Source organism: Eumetopias jubatus, unplaced genomic scaffold (assembly GCF_037043125.1).
Source record: "Eumetopias jubatus isolate StellerSeaLion01/CBP00866 unplaced genomic scaffold, mEumJub1_p1.0 scaffold_14, whole genome shotgun sequence".
Lineage (NCBI taxonomy): Eukaryota > Metazoa > Chordata > Mammalia > Carnivora > Otariidae > Eumetopias > Eumetopias jubatus.
In genome coordinates, this window is record NW_028274820.1 from 88,527,408 (window position 1) to 88,546,103 (window position 18,696).

At 41.7% G+C, this 18,696-nt stretch overlaps 1 protein-coding gene across 2 annotated transcripts in view; it reads right to left on the minus strand.

The window, feature by feature from the left end:
* Window positions 1-18,696, minus strand: part of CHCHD3 (coiled-coil-helix-coiled-coil-helix domain containing 3) — a 266,380-nt gene that overhangs the window by 12,940 nt on the left and 234,744 nt on the right. The window lies entirely within an intron of this gene.

Sequence of the window (18,696 nt, forward strand, 5' to 3'; positions counted from 1 at the left end):
AAGATGATAATAAAATCAACCAAATGAATTATACCAATGAAAAGGAAATATCCTTGTTAAGATGGTAGAGGAACTTGAATTATAAGGACTAAACATACACAGAAAAAATACATAATATTATCACTTTTAATCTAGGAATTCATATTTTTCAAATTAGTTCTGTTTAGTACAAGAGGCTTCCAGTCTTTCATATCAGTTCTTTTTTTGCAATTTAAATTTTTTATTTCTGTAGTAATCTTGAAATAGCATTATTTTATATTAAATGGATTCTAAAAAAAAAAAAAAAAACCCTAGAGAATATAGGGGGAATATTTCTCATCAATAAGGAAACCCCTGGGTGACGATTTGTCTCATTCCTTTTATCCAACACACTAAGCTGATACATATTTTGCTTGTACAGAAAACTGAAATGGAAACCATGTTACTGGTCCCTGAGGGAATTTACTTCTTACTACCTTCTAAGGAAAGTAGACATACAGGGGAAAAAAAAAATAATCCCACAAATTTTACATTACATCCCTTTTACTTTTTCATTCACTACCTTAATGTTCTGCCAAATACCTAAGAACAGAATTTATATCCAATCCCTGGAGTTTCCATTCTCCCTAAGATTTCAAAGTTCATTATGTCTATGAATTTTTTTGGACATGGATTTCCCTAATTCCCTTCCATGAACATCAGCATCTAAAGGGAGTTAGCTAGGCTTCGAAAAGCAGAGGCAGAGACACCACACGCTGATTATAGCAAGATACACATCTGGGTAAATACTGAATAAAATATAATCAAGCATTCGGTCAGCTGAACCCAGCAAGTACATGACTAATGCCGAGGATCATTCGTGGGAAAACAGGGTTATGCTCCGTCCTAGTGCTGAGGACCACGATTCTCTGACCACATCTTCGATTTCAAGGCAAAGGAAGGAGGATGGGGAAAGACGACGAGAACAATCCCGACCTTCTCTTCAGCTCTTCCCATTAACATTCAGGGAGAAGACTGTGAAGAACGAGCTTCCACACACCACACGTCGTAAAGAAGAGGGTGTTTTTTTTCTTTAAAAAACTATTTGTGATGGAATAATTCATCCAATACTATGAACTCCTTAGAAAGAAGTAATTTAAGCTGTATATAAACATTTACCAAGTTGAGCTGTTAGTCATGTAAGTTAATGTCCATGAGTCATTTATGATTTGAAACGTGTCAAAATATACTTTTATCACCACAAATCAATACCGCTCACTTCCAGGGTCCTTGATTTCCTGTCTGCTAGTCTGGTCTATGTGTGTGTGTCCACACACATCTGCTGAAATCCTTTTCGTATACATTTCAATGTGTACTGATGATTAGATAGTAGAAATGGGGGGAACAGGGGTGGAAATCAGCATAATTGTCTCCCAGTTGCTGGAGTAGACTCTGGTACATTCTTCTTGGATTAATCTGTAAGGGCAAAGCTCTGCCTCCGTATTGATCTGCAATGCTTGTTATGCTACTCTAATGCACTGTTTTCACTCTGGGAAAATGCTAAATGAGATTACTGTCCACCATTAGAAGGCCATAAAACACAAGCCATGGCACCTTCCATTCAGGAAAAGGTTTAAAGGCATTTCCAATATGCATTATGGTAAGCTCTCCATATAGCCACTGAGTCAGCAATTGATTTCTATTGACTGCTTTCCTTCCTGCTGATGGAAAAAGCCACTAGTAGGCAAAAATAACAAGAGGGCAGAATTTCAAGATACCTAAGAAGGAAAATTAAATCTTAGCTGCAAGAGACACTTAAGCAATTTAATCTTTGCATGAAAATAAGATTAAAAAAGGCAATGGTGAATGAGAAATGTAAGACAAAGACGAAATACAAATCTGGAGAACTCGAAACAGTAATAGAGAAGAGATAGAACAGTAATCCAAAAATATACTTGTCAAAAAGGAATTGGTGGAATAAAGTCGATACTTGAAAATATATATTGATGAAAAACAAGAAAAAAAACCCAGTTTTGTGGTCACTTGAAATGACTGGGATTTTGATGTGTCCCACCACGTATCTTTACGCCCCTCTTCACTTCCCTTTTCCTTCCTGGACTCTACACTCTGTTCCCTTCCTCCTCCCCTCACTCCCACAAGCACCACCAGCAGCTGCCTTCGCCCTTCCCACTCCACCCCACAGTGGCACTGAGGACCAAGGGGGTTGATGACTGTATTCAGCGAGAGAACTGGAAAGCCAAAGACCTGAACAGAGAATAAAATCACTCCTGGTAAGGCATTCTGTAGCTGGTGAAACCATCTTTGCTAATGTTTAATGCTAAATATTCACTTAAAAGGCAGCTAAGAAAATAGATCCAAGTATTTTGCTCATTACACTGACAGGGCCATTGTAGAAACTCTGGGGAGAAAAAAACCCAGAAAAGAATACAGAAATATATTTGGGCTGTTTCTGATTTTTCAGTGCTTAAAATAACATGGAGATGGATATAAATTGTTACTGTTGTCTCTGAATCTTTCCTGGGGATAATTTCTTGTAAGTTGAATTAAGGGTCAAAGACAAATAAAAACATTTTGGTAAAATTGAAGCTGAGATAGGCAGTGTTCAGCTCTCCTCTTCAGACTCGGTGACACTCTGATACTAGGCCATCTGTTTTCAAGCTATCTGCAGGTTTCACTGCTGCTTCCCCCACCTTCATGTCTGAGAAACTTCTTTGATGTGGGTCTGAGCTTTATATTTCGAGGAAACTACTTACCCATCTTTTTAGTTCTGCTAATATAAATGGCAAGGATAATAAGGTAACTTCAGAGAAGGAAAGAAAATATGGAGGCAGCTCTCCTCAGGCCAGTCTCCACCAGAAGGCTAAAGAAGTCATGTAATAACAATCAGCAGCCACAAATTCCTAACGCTCTTGGGAACACAGAAATCATTCATTAGGAGTACAGATGCACAAAAAAAGAACCCTTTCCCTGTATCTGGACCAGTAAGTACAGAGTGGTGGGGGGGATGAGGGAGGGAAGTAGAGGGAGGGATGGAGGGGAAGAGGGGAAGAGAGGGAGAGGGAAGGAAGGAAGGGAGGCAGGGAAGGAATGGATGGGTAGATGGATAGATATGAGAATGGATGGTGCTAAAAGATTTCTGATTCTTTTAACAGGTTGCGACAATGCATCCTTCATGGGATCTGGTGATCTCATAAAATGGTATCTACCACATTAAAAGCAGGCACACAACACAGCCATGGAGTTAAATCTTTAGCTCTAATTCCTATGGCACAATGCAAAAACTCTTAATTTTATTCTGTATTAAACATTTCATTAGATGTTAAGCCCAGGAGTCAGGATTTCTGCTTTTATAATACAAAACTAAAGCTCTCAACCCCATTGCCAATAGTTAAAAATATGTAATAATCCACTCATCATTTATAATAAAGCTATCATAAAATGCAATATCAAGGAAGAAAGTATTAATTCAAAGTATTATCTATTCAACTTTTTTCATTTTTCATTTTACCTTAAATTACAATATCCTAATAGTTTCCAGAATAAAATGTAAACAGCCTCTTTCTAACAATGCAAAATCTGAAAGACAACTCAATTACACTTAAAAGGCCAAACATCTCCAAAAGCTGCTTACTTTCTTAGTTTCAACTTGTCTCCATATACACTTTGCTATAAAATCTGAAAAAATAAAGTGAAATAAAAGCAGAGGACTTGGGGCGCCCGGGTGGCTCAGCCGTTAAACATCTGCCTTTGGCTCAGATCGTGATCCCAGGGTCCTGGGATTGAGCCTCACACTGGGCTCCCTGCTCCGCGGGGAAGCCTGCTTCTCCCTCTCCCACTCCCCCTGCTTGCGTTCCCTCTCTCGCTATGTCTCTCTCTGTCAAATAAATAAATAAAAAATCTTAAAAAAAAAAAAGCAGAGGACTTTTTTTTACATTTATTTTCTAAAATGATGAATGTGAGCTATGATGTTGTCTATCATCTCAACACAAAAAATGCCAAGAGGCCTCCCCCGTTATCAGAGGAGGGACTGCTGACCTTGAGGACACCTGGTCCAGCACTCAGTTCAACAAACCAATCAGGCTGGAGAGCGGATCGTTACCCACAATGAGTGCCATACCATTCAACCAGCAGATTCAACTGGGTTTTGTTAAAGAAAAACTCAGCTTTGGCTAGAGGTACAACAGAGTTTACAGAATTCTATCCTCTACACCCAAGGCTTGAAAGAGCAAGATCTATCTGAAAATATTTTAATATTTAATTTTTAATTTTAATCTATGGTTGATTTTGGAGAAAGAGGTCAGTATCACAACTCAATAATCTGGATCCACAGGAGGAAGGTGACCTATCTGCAAGGAAGGGAGGGGAAAACACTGCCAGTCCTACAGGTATTAATATCTCACATAGAAGGCCTAATACCAGGAAAATGGGGCCATCTTCTGCTGTATCTCCAAGGAATAAGGGCCCAAACCATTTTTGTTTTATAAATATTTTCTTAAAATCTGGTAACCTAGAAAGACTAATGGCCACTTAATATTAGTAAAAAAAAAAAAAAAAAAAAGCTTTTCCAGAAAATTTCTCCAAATAATAATGTCTTGGACAAGAAATAGTTATTTATTTGGTTGAAAAGATTTGTGAAGTGAGGCATCAGGTATGAGGCAGAGAAGAACAATCAGTTGGCTAATTTCAATTTTCTACCACATCATGGTACCCTTGACATATTTGGGCTATGTGCAGCGAGGCATACATCTCAAAAAGAGATAAAATACTTCTTACTTACATAAAAGATATCTGGAATAAGAGGCAATAATTATACAGAGTTTAGGGACACAGAACATAAATGAGGCCAACATTAACTCAACCTGGGAGGACCCCAAATCAATTTCCGATCACACTTTCTTTGGAACAACCCAGGACTCATGAGATGTTGCTTTCTCAAACTCACACAATCTTCTCATTAGGCGAAATGCCTGAGCTAACATATTGCACTGAGTAGGCCCTAATTTAGAGAAGTATAAGCCAACCTTCCCTTTCTCCCTTTCTTTCTTAACGATGCTTGGAATATTGTTATTGCTTAATAAATGCCAAGTAATAATACTGTAATAAAAACAGGGACTAGTGGATTAACAATGCAGCTCTTTGCTTTAGCAGTGCCTGAGACAGCAGCAGTTTACACAAGAATCCTGACTAGAAACATCACCTCCTGCATCCACATGGTAGGAACAAAACAGAATCGCAGTTCACAGAAGCAGCCCTTGTTTATAAGAACTGTACTGTCTGCAGAAGCATTCTCTGTCCCTTCAAAAGACCTACAAGCCATGGAATGCAGAGATGTCCAGGGCCAAATGTTAAATGTGAATCTCCAAGGGATACATCACTGTGTGAGCAAGACCAAGCCATCTTAATACACCAAATTATTTTTATTTGAAATATCTCAATAAGGCTTCAAGGTGAAGAAATGCATTATTTATTAATAGTATAAGTACGACTAAAGAAAAGCATGGCATTTACTCTCACCTGATTTGGCAAAGTAACTGTTTAATTAAACTACTTACAAAATGTTAATCCTGCGCATACAACACATCACCCTTGCATTCTCTTACTTTAAATATGTGTATACCTATATATAACACATTGAACTTACACCAACACAATTTATTATGCCCCCCGGACTTTATGAGTAATTTATTTCTATTTCCCCTATCCTGTTACTTTGGAATGTTCACTAAAATTGGTCTAAGAATGGAAAATATGAGGGTTGGCTGGTTCATTCATTCTTTCATCTGTTCTGTTATTCCAATAACAGACATCATTAAGCATTCATTAAATGCCGTTCACTATGATAGGCTCTGAATAAGATACAATCTTTGCCTTCAGATAGCTCACAGTCTAATGGGGGTGGGGAGAGACAAACTGCACATGACGTCTTATAATGAGATTGAGAGGTAATATAATTGTAAACATAGTGCTAAACAAATCCAGAGATCTGGTTTTGGATAGGACAGAGACGGAATATAGTGTTTTAGACAAGAGGACATCCATCATTAGTGAACAGGAAGCAAGAACTGGCCTTATGATTTTCTCGAAGCAACTTTCGAGCCTGCTGAAGATCTGTCCAGCGTATCTAGACTACTGAGACAGATTCAGAGATGGAGAGGAGAGACCTCCTTTGGCCTTGGGGATACAAATACACCCATAATCTGGTGACTCCAAGCCTTCTGAACTCCTCTACTTCCCCCTAGAGAAAAGCTTGGTATTTGTGTTCATGACACTTGCTGACTCAGGCTTGGTTTGGAGAGGTGGAAGTAGCTGTATAGAGTTAGAGCTTATACATTCTCTGAGTCGAGTAGGAATCCACAAGGAAATAATCAGAAGCCAGAGCACAATTTTAGACCTACCAACAATAAACAAATGTTGAGAAAAGTTCCCATTTGCTGTCTTAGTAGGAGAGCTCTGGTGGTAACTCTCCATTGGTGCTAAAATGACTCTTCAGCCTTCATTATTTTTCCTATTTGGGAATGACTTTTGTAATCACTCTATTGCTTTACTACTTGATATGGCCAAGGAGATTAAACTGGATAATTTGGTCCTGGACCAATGCCCAAATTTGGAGGTAAGAGGGAGACAGGAGGAACTGGGATAAGATGGGGAAGGTAGAAAGATACTGGGAAGCAAAAGAACATACCAGAATTATAGGGAAATCATGGAGGAGGAAGGAAGATATTTGGGGCCAGATGAGTTTCAGTGGAGAAAAAAACACAGGATCTGGCTGAGCATCCCAACCAGCCCATGGGGAAGGACAATGCAAAGGGGAGGCTGTACATTCTAGACCATGGAAGCAAACTGTGGCATTTGTTTTCCAAGACAACTTTCATTGCAATTTCTGGAAGGGGGATATTACACTTCTCTTCATCGCCCATTCTTCTGCAGAAAGTCCTCAAGTTCAGAAGAGGAAGAACTGGCTATAGCCAGTGTGGTTCTCCCCAGTACAACCAAAAGGCAGGCACCAGTTCTGGCAATTTAGCAGGTTTTTTCTGACGGAGTATACGCGCAATGAATCCAAGACTCTCCAAGCAAATGTAATGAAACACTGAATACAACCTCCCAGAGATAATCCTTCCATATTTTGGAGAAATATATATTTCTTAGGCCTTATTATATCATTTTCATCAACTAGATCTAACTACTATAATAGCATAGAGTCACAGAATCTTCTAGTTGAGTAGTATGGTACCAGCAGTCTGCACAGAAATATGGCTGAGCATACACATTCATGTTAAGCTCTTATTTTTAGGCACTTACAATTTTTCAAAAAGAATTACCCTTTGGGATGGATTTCTTATGCTCTTCAACTGAGGGGATGCTTGGGGGGGTGACACGTTTGGTGAAATCCCATTTGAGTCACCCAAGCATAAAAATACACCCCTCTATCCCCACCTCTTCCCTGCTGTGATCACATGTGAGAGAATGCTTTTCATACTAAGAGAAGTCAGGGATAGCTTCATTTTTAAAATTTCAGAACTGTCACAGAGCTCAGTGCGGACTGTGGCACATCCTAACACCACTAGGTAAAGAACAAATGTTAAGACTGTAGTGACACAGTGCGCTGCATCACTTGAGGTGAGACTCCTTCCTCCACTACACTGGGAAAGCAAGAGCCGACTCCCAGATACACCCAGGAAGGCATGTGGCTGGCTCTCTTAACTGTAAGAATTGCGAATGTATTTATTTTAGTGACAAGTGAAGGAAAGAAAAAATCACCCCTACTGATATGCCCTCTAAGTGTCAGAGTGCCAGGAACGAGGAGTGCGGGGGGAGTCGCAGGTGGGTAGGAGCCGGAGCTAAGTCCGTTGTTGGTTCTCCCTGCCGTGGGGAGGACTTGAAGGGCAGAGGGCGTGAGCATTGCCACTGGATGCAGGAAATCCCTGAATGGGGGCACCAGGCCACACCGGCGGAGCTCCAGGGATACAGGACAGCCAGGCAGGGAAAGCCACATGGGCATCACTGTGCTGGCCACCCTGTACACACTGTGAAGGGGGTGCTAAAGGGTGTGTAGAGACAAAAGGAAGGAGAAAAACACACGCTCGTTAAAGACACACCCTCGCAGAAGTCGTGGGTAGACCAAGGCAATGAGGGTGCCAAGGAAAGGTGCTATACTGTTCTGAGGAAGGAGTGGTCTTTCCCGGATGGGGCTAGTGTGGAAGTCCACGGAAAAGGAGATGGGATCCTAGAAGACCCTTGAATGAAGGGTGGGACTGCAAGAGGTCATTTGCTGGGGGTGTGTGGGGTGTGAGCCCCAGTCCAGGCTCAGTGGAGCCAGGCTCCTTCAGGGCAGTCAGGCTGGAGGCAGCGCTTGCAGAGGTGAGAGGCGATGCTGGAAAGGAAGGGGCTGGAACTGGGAGAGACTGCTTATAACAGACAGCAGCTTAGAGTCTACTCTGCAGCTGATGGCAAGCCACCCGCCTTTCCAAATGAGGAGGTGAAGTTATAAAGGTGCCACCGTGAAAAGGTCGATCTGTTCTGAATAGATCAGATAGATGGCAGAGGGACCTGCCTAGCCTGGGAGGCCAGCAGGGCACTCCCCAGGTACAGAAACAGGCCAGAGGGCAGCCTTGGAAAGCAGGAATGGAAGGATGTGTTAGCAGACGGACACGGAGGTAAGAAGAGGAAAGACTGAATGACACACACATGGCTTAGGCCCAAGGATTTACAGAATGAAAGTGCTTAAGGATGCCAGGAACCCCAGGTGGACAGGCATGGAGCTGCAGCTGAGCGCAGGGCAGGGCTGCAAGCACAGAGAAATCCCCGAGTAAGACACAGAGGGCACTGGGATAGAACTGCAGCCTCCGGTGAGGGGGACAGAAGCAGGGAAGGGAGTGGGGCAGTCCCAGAGCTCAGAGTACAGGTAAGAACCCATGCAACGCACTGTCCCAGGCAGGGGAGGTGGGAGGGCTAAGCCTCATGACCAAAGAGACTGTCAACAAGAAAGCGGCTGATAAAAGCCATGGCATTTGATCCCTCGCCATTTGGAGAAACAATTTCAGGAATGAGCAGTAAGAGAAATGGAGGGAGCTACTTTAATGGGGTACAACTGGATGGGAAAAATATGAAAGGGGAAGATTATATCTGGCTGAAGATGTGGAGGTCGTAGATGAAAGAATTTCAGTAGGGTCTTAAAGAACGGGAAAGGCTTAGGCAGTTAAGGGAGGGGACGGAAAAGTAAAGGAAGTAAAGGCAGTGATGTCACTAATAAACTTTTTCTTCCAAAGATTCCTGTGGAAATTTATGTAAGATCAGAAAGCCAAATACTTCCAACAGACACGTTCTAGGAGAAAAGGAATTCCCATCAAGGGCAGTCATGATTGAAGGTGTGCTCAGAAGTCAGGAAATAGGGAAGGCTGTGTGGAAAAAAGGAGTTTTCAACAGTCCTTTAAAGGAAGGCAAGAAGGGCAGAATGGAGGGCCCGGTCCTTGCAGACGTGGTACGATCACAGAGAAACACAGATTTCCTGGTTAAAGCAAGAAGTCCACTGTCAAGAATACAAAAAATGAGGCTGGTGAGGTGCAGGAGGAGAAGGCAATAGTCTGCTGAGAAACCGCAACGGCTAGTGGAAGCATGTGACAGAAACGGAAATTTTGTGAGTACAGAGCAGGGATCCTCCTCCTAAAGGTGTCCCTAGGTGCTGGTGGCAGAAGAGCAGAGACAGCCCTGCAAACCCGGAGCGCGCCGACTGGCCAGGCACGCAGTGGTGTCCAAACGACACTTGATGCCGACAAGGGACCCGGCCAGAGACCCTCCTGTCCCCCCTCCCCCCCAACGCTGGATTTCTCACTACAGCTCTTCTTTTATATATAAAGTAAATGCATTGGAGGCAGGGATTGATGTGTGCATTTACCGGTAGGTCTTGTCCTCACGCTCATACTGTGTCTCGTACGTTCATTTTGAGCCCCTTCTCACTCTCCAAAATAGACATGCAGTGTAAGTAATGGTTGATTAATGGTTAACAGAAGATGGAGAAAGCCTGGCATAAAGTACATTCGAAAAAGAGGAGTTTATGGGTGTTAGGCAACAACAGTTACTTATTCCCTGTAAGCTCATCATGTACTCAAGTTCAATTTAAAATCATGTAACATGCATATGCTGATATATGCATAGGATGTATCTGAAAAAGACACACAACTGGTAACGGGAGTTGCTTCAAAGGAGAGGACTTGGATAGGAGGTCACGGACTTAAGGAGGAGGTCTACTTTTGCATGTGACATTTAAATCTTCTAGCACAGGTATATGTTGTTTATCAAAAAATAATTCATTTTAAAGATTACAATGCCATATTATCTACAGATACTGTGTATGCCCTGAAAAACTGCTAAAAGAAAGGTTGCTTTCCCTCGGGCTGCCTAAGCACCAAAACCTGTTTCTGTGAATCCACAGCACTTAACAAACAGCACCCAGACACCAGGTAAGAAATCCCACATGCCAACTCCACACAGAAACAAAAATGTGAACTGGGAAATAATTCACAATGCCTTCACACACGTCAGCCTTCAGCACAGCCCTTCTGGTTTAATATCTCAGCAACCTTGTGAGAAAGAAGGACAGAGAAACCACCCGATTATTTTAAGTTACAGGGTAAGCCATTGGGAGTAAAATGTAACACAAGTGGAAAGCCTGGAAGCTGTCTCCATCCACGAAATCCTTGTGTGTCAGGGAGGTTGGTCCCTTCCCCATGGTTTTCACTGCACTTTCCCCTCTCCCTCCCTCTCTTGGTTGTGCGTGATCCCCAGAGCTCAGGTCTTTGCCCCTGTTGTTCTTCTGGGGTTCCAGGCGCAGTTATCCTTCCCTCTTTGGGGGGTTTCCCATTGCTTTCTGTGTGACAGAATGCGTTTTCTAGTTGCTCTCCATCAGTTGGTAGCTGTGTGACCTTTGGCTTCTTTGGGCATCAGTTCTTTATAAAATACACAGATGGTAATCTTCCCTACCTGAAGCTAGGGACTAGATCTGGTGGCCCTCTTATATTCCTTCTAACTCAAAGACCTTTAGACTAAGCAATAACTGAATACGTCCAATTTATTTGATTTCCAGTTCCTTATCCAAACAAGATTTTCCTTCCATTTTTCACCAATAGCAACACCGTTAGCTTATCAGTAAGCATTACATTTTTGTTCTTTTGTGCCCTTAATACTTTATATTCCAGAAGTCACTGAGATTGTTAGTTCTTCCTTTGAAAAGTCTTTCACTTTCAACCATCGCTCGGTTCGCCTTAACAGCGCCCTAGGCTAAGCTAACAGTTTATGCACAGACTACTATTACTATTACCCTCTGAATAGTCTCTCTGCCCTCCGCTGCCTCCTCTTCAAGCTCATCAACGTCAATTCTACCAACTGCACACCCTGCAAAATGCCAACCTTTCGTAGGAGGCAATCAGTGTTCTTACTTCCCCTCTTCACCTCCGGTAACTAATTTTACTTTTGAAATATTTCTCATATCCTTTGCCTCCTCAACAAGCTACTATTTGTGGTGCTGGGAGAAAAAGAACCCACTGAAACTTCTACTAAACCACTATTTACCTATTCTGGCTTCAACGTGAAGGACAGATGGTGACATGCAAGATTGTTTTCAAACACAATCTAAACAGCTCAAGAGTACAACTACACATATTCCTAATGTCCACTTCCCAAGCCATGTTATAAAATTATACAATCATACTCTGAATTTATTTTATTTTTCACTGTGGGTAAGGGCACTACCTACCACAGTGATAAGTTTCCATAGGAACTAAATCCATTTCAAAGGGTTGGAACATAGAGGCTTAAAAAAAATGCTCAAATATGACTTTGTACACAGTGCCTTGCATCTCTGAAACTCAGTATTATAAATATTAACCTCTTAATTCCCTGGAAGTCCCAGAAATGAGGAAAAAAAGGTCTCTGTGTATTTGGGAAATGGATGTTTAATGTAACTGGTAGGGAAAAGAAAGAACTTGGAAGGTAAGTTGCTGATAATCCATTTCATCTCTAGCATTAAGCACAACGAATCACATGACTGACCAAGTTTTAGAAGAAAAGTACATTATGAATTCAAGTAACTAATATTTCCCTATTTAATACCCTGTAAATGAGGGCTACACCTTCAAGCATTTTATAGCTAATGAAAGTGGAAAGTTTATATGGGATGTATAATCACACTGAACTACATGCACGCCTATGAAACATCAACAACACAATTACTCCTTAATTTAAAAATTCTAACATGTTTCTTTTTTTGGTTCTGATTAACTAAAGTATTCAGTACTGATGCCATAAGAAGGCATTAAATTCTAACATATCATATAACCTCAACCCCTTGTGTTACATAAATGGATTTAAGCATTTTTCAGAGGGCAGGCAAGATTTAGCAAATTGGCTTAACATTCTAGGCTGCTGCTGAGACCGAAATTAACAAGACCAACCATGAAGTACAGAAAACAACAGCCTGCTATACAAATTCTCCAAATGATTATGATGAGCCTCATACATGAGTATTTCAGAGGTGGAATCTCAATGATTCCTATATAAAGGGATAATGATGTATTACTGCAGGACTAAACAATGCATTTCTCAATTCATGTCCTGGATTGGATTCACCATGCTGAGCTCCATTAGTTTTACATCTCCCTAAGGGTTCCAATTCAGCAGCATTAATCTAAGCCATTACACACAGCCCCAATCTATGAACGTCTGCCTTATAAATGTCCCTTAATACAGCTCTCCAGTTGAGTGTTTCTGGGGAAAAATCACATAAGCCAGGGAAACTTGAATCATTATAAATTCATAAGCAGACACTAAATTCTGCCGGCCATACTTTTACATTTCTGTGATAAATTTACTCTCACCCCATTTACAATGATCATTTTATCCCATCTCCAACCCTCTCCCCCCACCAAAAAAAAATTTCACCCCTCTCCTTCCTCTTTCACGCTTGGCCATTTGTCTATGTTATGCTGAGAAAAACAGAAACCAAGAGAGAACTCCTTTATCTTCCCACTATAAACATTGGATCTGCACTTTTTCTAGTGTTACTTTGGAGGAAGAGTCCCTTTTTTTTTTTTATTATGTTATGTTAATCATCATACATTACATCATTAGTTTTTGATGTAGTGTTCCACGATTCATTGTTTGTGTATAACATCTAGTGCCCCATTCAGTACGTGCCCTCTTGAATACCTGTCACCAGGCTAACCCATCCCAGAGTCCCTTCTTTTGTAAAAAGAAAGGCAATTCCTACACACGGATCTAATTCTTACCTTCCCCTACCATACTTTCTAGTGGGATTTCTTCCTCCTTCTATCTTCAATCTCTTTCTTGACTACATCATTGTCACTAGCATTCCAATAGTCTCTCCAATAGTCTCTCCAACAGGACTTTCTGTGATGATGGGAAATGTCCTATACCTATGTAGTCCAACACTGTGGTGACAGCCACATGGTGCTACTGAGCACCTGACAGGTGACTATTGCGAAGGGAATGCATTTTAAATTTTACTTAATTTTAATAAATTTAAATCTAAACAATGACTATCATATTGGTGAAAGCACAGCTCTGGGAAATACTATGCTTACAACAACCACCTTGCCTGCCCTACTTTCCATCCATGTGCTTTTATTCACACCCAAGTGGCCAAATCCACTGATTTTTAGTACACATCATCTAGGAACAATCAGCACGTTGTTCCCACTATTTAAGATTGTTGTAAAGATTAGTAAGGTAATGTTTAAGCTCTCAATGCAATGCCTGGCACAGAGTAAGCTTTTAATGAATACGAATATTATTATTAATATTGTATTGTCTAATAAACTTCAGTACGTTATTCTGGAAACTTATTAGTTATCACCTTACGTCCAAAGCTAAACGAAGCTCCACTTTTAGAACAACCAACTTAAAAATCAAGTTCTAGAATCTAATCCATGTGAGAGCTGCTAACTGTTCATACAACGTGAAGGTGCCCACAAAGTGTTCAGGTGGTGGCAAAATAAGGCTCCTGCATGTATTTTGATAAAGGGATTAAAAAGCTGCACTCATGTTAAAATCAAACTTCCAGCATGGGGTATATAATTAACATAAACCTATGTATCTTTTCTTTTCTCAACGAAGTTCTCACGGGGAGCAACAGTCCTCCCTTTGAATAAACGGAATTGTGTTTGAAGTAATTACTCTTGGCACAGATTTGCCCACTGCTGGTGGCAGGGCTGCTACCTGTGACTAGGCAGTGAGGGGAACTCAGTGGAATTGGTGGCAAACTGCTTTAATTAGCTTTCATAGTAGCAAAAGCCTGTCTAAAACAAGTTGGGCATTTCAAGAATAATCAAGAACACACAGCTAACGTTCTATTACCATTAAACCAGTATTCAAACTGGCCAGGAACTGGTTTGCAGCCTCTTTCAGTGAGTTTCCATAACTTTAGTGTCATAAATGTCATTTTGTAAAGTCAAGCCGGCAGTCCTCAGCAGGAAGCCTAGAAGTGCCAGTGTTAATTAAAAATGTTGGGTAACTTTTTTCAGTTCATTCATGCTGTGAGATCTGGTCCCCCACTCCATCCTCAAAAACTTGGACCACCAAAGGACACTCAGGAGCAGGGAGAAATAGGAGAGTACTATGGGGGTGCCTGGGTGGCTCAGTCGTTAAGCATCTGCCTTCGGCTCAGGTCATGATCCCAGGGTCCTGGAATCGAGCCCCGCATTGGGCTCCCTGCTCGGCTGGGAGCCTGCTTCTCCCTCTCCCACTCCCCCTGCTTGTGTTCCCTCTCTTGCTGTGTCTCTCTCTGTCAAATAAATAAATAAAATCTTTAAAAAGAAAAAGGAGAGTACTATGATTTCATTTCCAAATGGTTTGAAATCGACAGGCAGTGACAGCAATGACCCTAACGGTGTTGGAGCACAGTCCACAAGCTGGGTATGGGGGAAAGGATGGCCGGGATGGTTCTCTTCTCTCTGATACTGGATGCAAAGAAAACCCAGATCAGAAATTAGAAATGGTTTTCCCTGCGCCTGAATGAGTAGCCCTTGTGAAGGACAGACGAGATACCCAGGGATCCCTACACACACACACACACACACACACACACACACACACACACACCAGAACGAACACACACACACACACCAGAACGAACACGAACACACACACACACACACACACCAGAACGAACACACACACACACACCAGAACAAACGAACACGAACACACACACACACACACACCAGAACGAACACACACACACACACCAGAACAAACGAACACGAACACACACACACACACGAACACACACACACACGAACACACACACACACGAACACACACACACACACACGAACACACACACACACACACACACACACACACACACACACACACACACACACACACACACACACACACACACACACACACACACACACACACACACCCCCAGAACAGCACAACAGATATCCGTGGATTGATTCCTGCTCAGAAATTAGTTGCACATGACTAACTTATGATGTAAAAAGCTTATAAAATTTAGAGTTTTGCTGTCTCTCTCTCTACACACACATATATATATACACACACACACACACAGTTTCACATCATGGTAATAAGTATATAATGGCTGTGGCTATACAGCATGTCATGAAGGAGAAATTTTAGACTTATCTGCCTAATTTGATCATTGTAAGCTGTCAGAAACTGCTGATTGTGGCCAGCAACTTCAGCTGGAGTTAGGACTGAAGAATCTTGAAAGAGGAAGGTCTTAAGTACTGCTCAGGATTGTAACTTCAGTTTCAGGTCTGAATAGCTGGTGTGGTTATCCAAAGGGAATAAATTAATTAGATAATTTACCAGAATCACACAGTGAAATTAAGCGCTGAGGCTTTGTGAAAACTTTTTGTTTTGTTTTCTAAGTAGGCTCCATGCCCAACACAGGGCTTGAACTCATGACCCTAAGATCCAACACCTGAGCTGAGATCAAGAGATGCTTAACCGACTGGCCACCCAGGCGCCCCTGAAAACTTTTCAACACAATGATAAATCAAGTATAATATTAACTTCTACCAAATACCGTAAATTTTTACCACTTTGAGATCTCTGATATTAGCTATAAGTGCCAATATTTAGACTGAAGGAAAAATCACTTAAGTAGAGCCTTACTACTCTCAGTATTTAGGAAAGAGGTCATTTGATTCAAGTCTTATTTCCCTACTTGAAAACTAAGGCTTCGGCCCAGGAGACACTATTTCAGAAATGCACTGAAGGTTACTATCTTTGCATGTATTACAAATGCTAATCAAAGTGGAATGTTAATATATTCTCCTCTTCATTACAAAGAAAATAGCAGATATGACTGCACATGAAGGACATTTTACCAACAGTTGTTTCTTTCCTGCTTATTTCTTAGGTCCCTGCAAATGCCAGGAACAGTTTCAGTGGTGCTCAGGTAGCTGACATGAGGCAAAAGAAATGGGCTCTCCTACGACGAGCCACATCAGGACAAGAGGTAACAAAATAGTCTTGGTTTGTGGCATTTCATTTCACTAAACCTGCTGGTAGGAGGGAAGGTGAAAAGAGAATAGTGGGGAAAGAAGGTTTTTTTTGAGAAAAGATATTAAAATTGCAGCCTTTCTTGCTCCCTCCCCATTCTCCTCCTTCCTATTTCTAGTTTAGGCACTGTCAGGGAGTAAACAGATTCTTATATATGCTTCTAAAGCAGGGGCAGCAAATATCAAGGAAACATGCCCACTCTCTCAATGCTCATGCCAATGCTGGACGTCACTCAGCAATCAGGACAGTCCAGGCGGAGCCTCGTCACAGCCTCAGAACCCTTCTCAACAACACGCTGCGGGGAAGTCACTATAATCAGCTGGAGTTTGTGCCTGAAACCAAATTTATTGGTGTTCCCTTGCTCTAAAGTTTGCCCCAGTGTTCTAGCTTTAGCACGGGGTCTGACCCTCTTGGTTCCGCACTCTCCTAGGTCCTGCAGTGAAGGCTGAGTAGTCTGTGATGTCAAAATTCACAAAAGGCCTAGCTTTCTTCCAATGAACACTTTGCCATACAAAAGCCCAGGCTTCTGAAAGTAAGCAAGACACCAGATAATACCCCTTTCTGACTCATTCTACATCCCTCTAAAATGTGAGCAAAACCAAGAAAAATCATCTGAGCTTAGTCTATTTCTTTCCTTCCTGGAGAAAAAGAGTAGGGGTCTATTAATGTTCAAGCTGGATCTTAACTATGCTTGTTTTTAAAGCTGATAGGAGGTTCAGATTCAGCATTTACACTTTTTAAAGTATGTGTTTAAAAGAAAGTTTCATGACAGTCACTAGATCACCTGCATGAGCATTTTAGGAGTACCTTCACCATGCATTAACATACTCGTCCATTTGACTTCCAATATTATTGCTCCCTCTCTCCAGGAAGCTGTTAATGACACCATCTCGTATCCAACCTTCCCAGTTTGGCTCCCTCCACCTCAGAGAGCAGGACTTCCTGGGTATGGTCTTCCTGCCCGTAGCTGCGGGCCAAATGTGATTCTCCCCAGCCACTGCTGTGCTTCCTGCTTTATGACAGGGGCCTGCCTGATCGCTCTGGGCCATTCCAGGAACGGAAGCCTTCCAGGCAACAAGAAGCTATTAGATGCAAACTGCCTGGGCCAGGCCCATGTTCTGCTCCCAAGGATAACTCATATATGCTTCTGCCTCTATTCTTTCATTCCATAGCTTAAGACAGGATCGTCTCCCACACTTGCACAAAGGATCTCTCTGGATAAACAAGTCAAAAGAAGATCAGTGAATGGCAAAACCTTGCCAGAAGTTCATTCGATAAATGGCACATAAAGGCCTCAAAAATAATTTATCAAAATGGAGGCAGTAGGTTCCAATGACTAGGAACGTGGCTGCCTGAAATATGGACAGAGGCCAGAATAGACACAGTGCATCTCTGTCTATACGTGGGAACTGAAGGAAACGTGTCTTTTCTCCTGTGCATGTGTTTGTCCCTTGTCCCTCACAGCTGCTGGCTCTAAAGAAAATGCAAGTGCAGGAGACGGCCATATAAAGGGCAGCACTTATCTGCTTTAGAGAGAATTGAAAAGATTTACATATTTTTTCTGGGGTCCCAAGCTTTTTTTTTTTTTTTTTGGCATTACCCATAATGTATTTGTCCATGGGATAAACAGAGACGCCTTCCCCCACAATTATATTTGCTTAAAGGAAAACACAGCTGCCTTTCTTGCATATTAAGACGCAACTGGAACTAGAAAGACCAAACAAAGATTTCAAAGGGAAGGAAAGTTTTTACAGCATAAAAGACACTCCACCATACCAAAGTGCATTGAAACTAAAAAACCAAGGCAGAGTAATGACTATTCTCCTTGGGGACAAAGTCCTATTGAGCAAGAAGCTATAGGTGCCATTTTCCAGAAGAGCCACCTGCTACTACTTGGAGCTATTGCTGATATTCAGGAGCCAGAATTTCAGAGTCCTTCCCTCTATGGTGTTTGTGTGGGAGAGTATGCACTCACGTGTGCCCTGAGGCAAAACCAATAGGTAATTACTTGATGCTGTCACTGGGATAACTGAACCATCAAGTCGACTACTTAATGATGCCCTCTTAGAGGACCAGCATCACACTGTATGCTCCTGTTAAGAGGAAACATTTGGAGAAACATGCTAATCCAAGAGAAAGCAAGGAAGATACTGTATTGCTAAGAGG